The 7898-nt window shown below is 36.1% G+C and overlaps 1 long non-coding RNA gene across 1 annotated transcript; it reads right to left on the reverse strand.

Moving 5' to 3' along the window:
- Positions 1-3606: 3606 nt before the first annotated feature.
- Positions 3607-5823, reverse strand: LOC143104808 (uncharacterized). Its single transcript, XR_012983131.1, has 4 exons — positions 5762-5823; positions 5486-5636; positions 5320-5399; positions 3607-3656 (listed from the first exon to the last, which is right to left on the reverse strand). It is a non-coding gene; the product is annotated as an uncharacterized LOC143104808 (long non-coding RNA).
- Between the last annotated feature and the right edge of the window lie 2075 nt (positions 5824-7898).

The following is a 7898-nucleotide window of genomic DNA, read 5'->3' on the forward strand; positions in this document are numbered from 1 at the left end:
ATGTTTTTTTAATGAAGTTTAATTTGAATGCCTGAATGTAAGGATTCAGGAAACACAATACCAGCTTTTTTGGCGAGCAGATAGGCGTAAAGATCTGTTGATCTTTAACAGATAGAAAAAAGGCTACAATAGCTTTTGGCCACGTTATATTCAAATTTGACTATACAATACTCAGTGCTATACAGTCTCTGCTCTGTTTCTATGGAAGTTCCAAAAATCAACGTCGTTCTATCAAGTGTCGTTAAACAATTAAATAGCATTCAACAGGTTGAAGCGAAGCTTTGATACCAACGTTATTAATTAGTTTCAGTTTCTCTCGTGCAGACGCCTGCATTGAATGAACGCTCATACCACCACTTTATTGTATGGCTCCATGTTTAATGACATCGATAGCAGAAACGTTTGTTTTCTTTTTTTGTCGGCCCGCGGTATCTTGATCAACTTTGCAGCAAATTATCAGACGAAGCACCGGGCCTAATTTCACTCCACGACTCCGCGGACCATCAGTCTCCACGTTGCGGACCCATATTTTGAGAAATACTGAATAGACCACAACCAATTTCAATTCTTCAACACGGTCACCGTTAGACTAGAGGGGAGAAGGGATGGGAAAAGATCTGGGCACAGTTCTTCCAGAACTTCGTGCCAAGTAATGAGCGTTGTCGAGATGTTTGTGTGAATGAAACGAAGCATATAGGCCATAGTGTGACATGCGTAAACCAATGGTGTACAGATGATGCCACAGGGTTTTATTTAAGAGAGCCTACGTTTATATGTAGGCAATTTATATTCACAATACTTAGGCCTACTAAAATAAATAGTATTTTATTTGTATTGGTTGTTTAGAGTAAAAAAAAATCGGTCTGTCTTAACGCAAGTTTACAACCGGCAAGTCGGTCGGACTAAAAGGGGAAAAAAATAAATATGTGGGTCGGTTCTAAATTGACAGGGTCGGTCGGGTTACGGCAAACGAAAATATTTTTAAGGATGGCCTAATGTTACATTTAATTTACATGTTGACAATGATTAGCCTAGTTTTGGTTGTTGTTGGCGGCGTTATTGCATGTTAGTTATGCCTACACTCTAAGAAAAAAAGGTTCCACATGGAACCTAAAAAGGTTCCATCCTTTGATACAAATAAGGCACCCTAAATGGTTCCAAATGGAACCTTTTAAAAAGGTTCTATATGATGAACCATCAGGGGTGCCATTATTTTACATTCTAATGGTTGTAAATGGAACCATAACTACCAGGTGTGTTTTATTACTACTAGGCCTACTACTACTTATTATTATTATTATTATTATTACAGTGCATGAAAATGCACTGTACTGTTCTTCCTAGGCAACTTCTTCTTCTTATTATTATTATTCCGCTTACCACTTTTTCTAGACGCAATTTCTCTTGAACAGTTTAACTTAGAAACTTCATTCAAACTTTGTAACGTAGGTCTTCAAACAGATCGGGTTGCTATCTCTTTTCAACTTTGAAACTTTTATACTTTTTAAACTATTAAAGAAAAACTTTTTAAAAATCCCCATAGACTTAACATTGCCGATTATGACATCATAATACGGCCATTAAGCAATTAGAATCCTATGGCAGGTGTTCAGGCCACCTGGATCTCAACTGCCAGTCTCAGGCTTTAAGCATACAAACTGGCCCTATTAAGACTACACATCCTGTTAAACTGCTTCCTCTGCCAAAAACTGTTTCAAAATAAAAGTCCTCACTACAATATTTCACTGTTAAACAATTTAACCCTTTAAACTACTGAACTTTTTAACTGTTTAGCCATTGTAACTGTTACTTGTCATCAACTATGACTCCTACCCACTGTAGCTAGTTAGCATGGTTAGCATAGTTAGCATGCTAGCAAGTTAGCATGCTAGCATGTTAGCATGCTAGTTAGCATTTTTAGCAAAATTACTAAAAATGATTAGCTAAGTTAGCTAAGTCACATGGTTAGCATAGTTAGCATGCTAGTTAGCATTTTTAGCAAAACTGCTAAAAATGATTAGCTAAGTTAGCTAAGTAACATGGTTAGCGTAGTTAGCATGCTAGTTAGCATAGTTAGCATAACTGCTAAAATTATTAGCTAAGTTAGCTAAGTAACATGGTTAACATAGTTAGCATGCTAACATTGTTAGCATAGTTAGCATGTTTAGTAAAACTGCTAGAAAATGTTAGTTAAGTTAACTAAGTAACATGGTTAGCATGCTAGCACTGCTATAAAACATTAGCTAAGTAGTATGGTTAAAAGAATTAAAAATCTTAGCATAACTGCTAGCAAACATTAGAGCCGTTCAAACTTTTAGTTATCGTCAAATATCTACCTATGCACAGCCATTAAACTATTTGAATATCAACATTCATTAAACTGCTAGAAAACGTTAGCTAAGTAGCATGGTTAGCAGGTTAGCATTGCTAGCACTGCTATAAAACATTAGCTAAGTAGCATGGTTAGCATAGTTTAAAATCTTAGCATAACTGCTAGCGAACATTAGAGCCATTCCAACTTTCAGTTATCGTCAAATATCTACCTATGCACAGCCATTAAACTATTTGAATATCAACATTCATTCAACTTCCAGTCTGTCAACAACTTTTAAACTATTTACCTTCAACTTTTAAACGGTCTACTTTTAAACTATCATTAAACTATCTATTAAACTAGCTGTCTATCAACAACTTTTAAACTATCTACTGTCTATCAACAACTTTTAAACTATCTACATTCAACTTTTAAACAGTCTACTTTTAAACTATCAACTTTTATTAAGCTATGCAACCACCATGTCTATCCTAGCATCACCGTAGTAACCATCTCTTTATTATCTGTTTTAACTATACATGATATTTTACATCACAACTTTAGCATTTTCATGCACTGGTAATTCCTTGGAATTGTATTTCTAGTTTGTAGTAGTAGTAGTAGTATTACTTTTATTAATTTATTATTATTCATATTCATTCATTGTGCTAATTAATGAGAAGTAGCGTATAATGTGTACAAAATGTTAAATACAAATAGACAACAATCAAAAATTGACATCAGTCAAATATCATTCAAATACTGTATTCAGTATTTCTACATTAATTTACATATTCATTTCTTTAGCATATCTTTTATATTACTCGCAAAAAAACGTGTGTCATAAGACACTCAAAACAACAATAGATACATATTTACATTAATTTACATATTCATTGCTTAAACATATCTTCTATATTACTTGCATAAAAAATGTGTCATAAATACGCTCAAAACAGCAATAGTTACATTTTTACAAATTAATAAATTTCAAATGATTATAAAACACACTTTATGATAACATTTTTTCCACACGCAACACTGGAGTGGAGGGTTTAGACATAGACAGGTTAAGGCGTCTTTCAAAGAATAGTAATGTGTGGTGGGCCTCTTTTGGGTACTGAAAATAAAAAAGAAAATATAAACAAAAAATACAGAGAAGGCCTAAGGAGGCATCAATGTCAGGGGAGGGGCCAATGAAAAATTCGCATTGGAGGGCATGTGGCACATCCATCTCTCCACTTGCTATTGTGATGCCATCCATCTTTATGTATGGTCTCCTGGCAAGGAGGGGAGTATCGCCACCCTGGAAGATGATGGTTGGAAACACGCTCAGTGGTTCCTAGGCATAAAAAAATCATTTCTTGGGTTCCGGTTTCCGACCGACCCTGTCAATTTATGTGCGACCCAAATTTATTTTATGAGCTTGGGGAAGAAATAACACTAAATATATTAAATAAATCCACAAATAAAAGGCGAACTATAATTACATTAATTACCCCTTGCGTTATGTATAGGGATGAGCGTATTCTCTCTTTTACAAAGTAGCCTATACACAGCTGTTCACGAAGACGATTGTTTTCGTCACTTACCAAGGCACTCGCAATTTTGTCCAAACACCGCAACTTTTTTGCAAATTTGACCAATCATCGTAGTTTCACCGTGAAATTTCACCTACCACAACAGTCCCTCGCGCAGAATATTGAGCCAGATGGCACACTTACTTCTGCATCTTTTGCATATGACACCAAAGACTGCCCTAACGTGTTCGTTCCTCTACAGTTTTGATGACAATAAATAGAAGGCTAACGTTAATGATCTGCTTACTTGCATCTCTCAACCTGGTGTTGCTAACCTACCTAGGCTATGAAAGTAAGTTAATTAAGGCCTACTTGGTTTACTGATTTTTGAGTAGGCTATGCAACCCATTGGCAAACGTTTACCTGGATATGTCCTTTTAGCTTATGTCATGTTTGCTAGCTTGTGGGCTTAGTTTGAGTAGTGCTACCAAAATCATAGAAATTAATAAAATTGCAAGACATTTACCTCTTCTATGATCCAAGAATGATTTCATTCGAGTTGTTTTTTTTTTACATTTATTTTAACTAATGACATAGAAGACATTCCCAATTGCATCCACATATCGTAATGCACTATGCAAAAAGTGATTTACACTCGTAGCCAAACACAGTGAGATGCAAGCCTTCCAATCCACTCAGAAATGTACTTAGGCTACTCTCACGTCCTTAAAGGGGCAGGCAGTCAATTAGACGTACACCACCAATGTAATGACATTAAACAGAAGTGTAGTCAAATAGTTTAAATCAATATGAAATTACTAGATACTTACTTGACTATTAGTAATTATGCAGGCCACAGACTATGAATTATTAAAAAGATATGAACTTAATATGAATTACAAAATATATGAATGTATTGAAACATATGACATGATGCCATCTCTTTAGGTGACTGTCTTTTTTGGACAGTTCTACTATAATGCTTTGTGAATGACCTCAGTCAAAGCATTTTCACAAATAAAGTAGGCCTACTTTGATTTTCTGTAATCCTTTCTGTTTACCTTTGATTATCCTTTTTAATAAGCATCAAGATTATCAGTGTGATTTTGGTCTTACTAACCTTAATTGCCCTAAATTTAAACTATTTTTGCAATTTTCACTTCCTCCCGCAATTTCTCCACAAGAAACAGCTAAAATCACTGCAACTTCCATCCAGGCATTTTAGGTCGCAACAGTCTCAAAAAACCTCGCGAAATCCTGGTGGGATTGATTTTCTACCTATCCCTTACTGCCACTGGAAAAAAAAAAAAAAAAAAAAAATTTCCCTACCGACCCATGGCCTCAACTGACAACCAACAGGAACCAAACCTTTTTTTTTTATGCCCTATGCAAATTAGAAATGTACAAGGGATCTCCTGTAAGAGTCTATGATGTGAATTGACAACATAAAGCAATGTTAATTGTAATGTTAAAAACATCAAATACCTCGTCTAAACAATACAGAAACTTGGCATCCTCCTTAAAAAGGGCAGGCAAAATTAGGACAGCGGCACTTTTTTGAAGGTCTGAAATGTCAAAAGAAACAAAGAATGATCTTATTATTATTAAATAATTGAATGGTGCAAGGGAAAAGAAGAAGCTGGTGACTTACCATCTGTGTTAGTATCTCATAGGCTTGACAGCCTCTCCCTCTGACTTCCACTGTCAGCCACTCTGATGACGTTAGGGGTCAATATACTGAGGGTGTTATGCAGGCTTAGCTTTAAGTCCAGTCCAAACCGCAACTTCATTTCATGATGCATCTACAAATAAACAAACAAAACAAAACAGAGGAAATTGTAGTTACCAAGAAATGGTTATAGAACTTACTACTGAACAGCACTGTACTCACATTATAGTAATACTACTACAAGACTTTGCTACTCACCAGCTCTGGCACCCAAAGAAATTGGAACATCTCCATCACCTCCTCAGTTGGTTTTCCCATTTGCTCTACCCTCTTATAGACAGTTTGCCTCATCCTGTCCATTATATGACTAATATCTGGCTGACGACGGCACAACTAATTGTTTATTATGTTTATATGCTCTTGAAAGCTGTGGTAGTCCTCCCCAACTGCTTCAAGGTCCAACATAATCTGAAAAAAAAAAGACATGCAGAGAATGCAAAACGTATGTGAGCAATGATAATATAAATTTTCTCAAGCCATATAGTCTTTCATTCAATCAGAAATAAATAAATAATGTAGCCGGACCTAACTGCTGTATGATTCAACATTTCATTCACAAACATACTACAAACCTGACTACTTTCTCACTTTGCTGCGGATCATCTCGTACAGATCGTGTAATGTGCAGTAGCCTATAAGGGTAAATCGCACTGATTTGAAGTTACCTATAATAACTACCAGTGAGCCGCAGGAGACGCTGCGCTTCAGCTTCACTTCACTACAAGGCATATGAAGTGCGTCCAAATTCATCCATTCTTCTCTGTTGAACTCCTCGAGTAGGCTACTCATCACACATGTGTCACATGAAAGAGCCTTTTCTCAGCTTTTAAACGGTGCTATAGCCACTATTTGCTGTGATAAACAGTTCGCGAGAAAAATTAACTTCAAGAGATTTAATAATTATTCTCTGTGCCCATCTCCACATCCATTCGTCTCGGTGGAATATCGTAGGCCTACACACTCTTCACGCAACACATGACAACCCATATATCAGAATAAACAGCAGACCTTACCGAACACAAAGGTGTAAAGCATTCCCGTGTATAGTTAGCTGTTCCAGAGTAATCCGGTTTTGAAATAAATTGTAGAAAGATTCAACATGGTCTTTCGGCTTTAAGCATTTCTTAAAACTGAGCTGTGCTTACATCGCCTAGATATCTGTAAATAGGCCTATTAGAGAATATACAGGCAGCTTATGGTTAAGAGTTGTCAATGTAGCCTTAATGATTCTTTTCACAAAATGCTAAGCATGCATGTATTTAAGTTTCTTAAAACTGAGCTGTGCTTAAATGGGTCAATGCATGATTTCATAACAGACCAAATAGAAAATAAATGTTAAATATAGCCTACATATGTATACATATTAAAATCAGATTATGTGCTACACAGTATAGATCAAGTTGGACAGTGGCACATTTTAATCATGGGTAGTTGGACAGTAGCACATTTTAATCATTTTATTTATCTATAGTGGCTGGTGAAAGAGTTGAGTGGCTTTTCCTTTTTTTCCCCGGGGGAATTAGTGGGTAGTGTCCCCACCAAAGCTCAGACCAAACCTACGCCCTTGCACTCACTGGTCCAGAAAAGCAACTGTTGCATCAAAGAATTTAGAACCACATGCTCTCATTGATTGTATGATTGCACTATTTGTGGTATGCAGGCATTGTACAACGGGGGCCCCATATCCAGAATTCACAGAATCATCACATTCATATCCAGTTCAAAACAACAATTAAATTAGATATAGTCACCTACAAATGACAGAGGGCGCTTGTTTTATTGAGCGGGTCTTGCATAGAAGCCATAATAATAAGGCCATCTGTGTATTATTTGAAATTTTAGGCTATGGTATGTTTATTTTTTCTTCACACAGGATGTTAGTGTGCCGTGGGACATTTTAAGTGTCAAAAGTGTGCCGTGGCACAAAAAAGGTTGAAAAACACTGACATACATAACCAGATTAGCTGTGGTCATTAAGAAATGGATAGAAATGGATATCTAGTGATCAGACACCACAGGACATCAGTGTATTTTTATGGTTTGGGTACCTGAAAGAACAATCATTGGAATTAGAATTTTCCTACTCATGGTTTTAGTAGCAGAGGAGATGTTGAGCGTTATTAAACAATAGGCAGGAGAAAAATAACAAAAGTTTATAGGCAGAAAAAAAATAACATGTGGTCCTAAAACCTTCATGAAAAAAATTATTGAATTAATGAAGTATACTCACTGAACCAACGATGATTTGCGTAACTTTTCCACCTCTCAAAAACAAGACTGTGTTTCATCAGAGGAAACAGTTGTTTAACCATCCTCTCTGTCAACCCTCTGACTA

Source organism: Alosa pseudoharengus, unplaced genomic scaffold, assembly GCF_046254945.1.
Source record: "Alosa pseudoharengus isolate Yale_2024_CS ecotype anadromous, Long Island Sound unplaced genomic scaffold, YU_APseudo_1.1 YU_APseudo_1.1_scf_5, whole genome shotgun sequence".
Lineage (NCBI taxonomy): Eukaryota > Metazoa > Chordata > Actinopteri > Clupeiformes > Clupeidae > Alosa > Alosa pseudoharengus.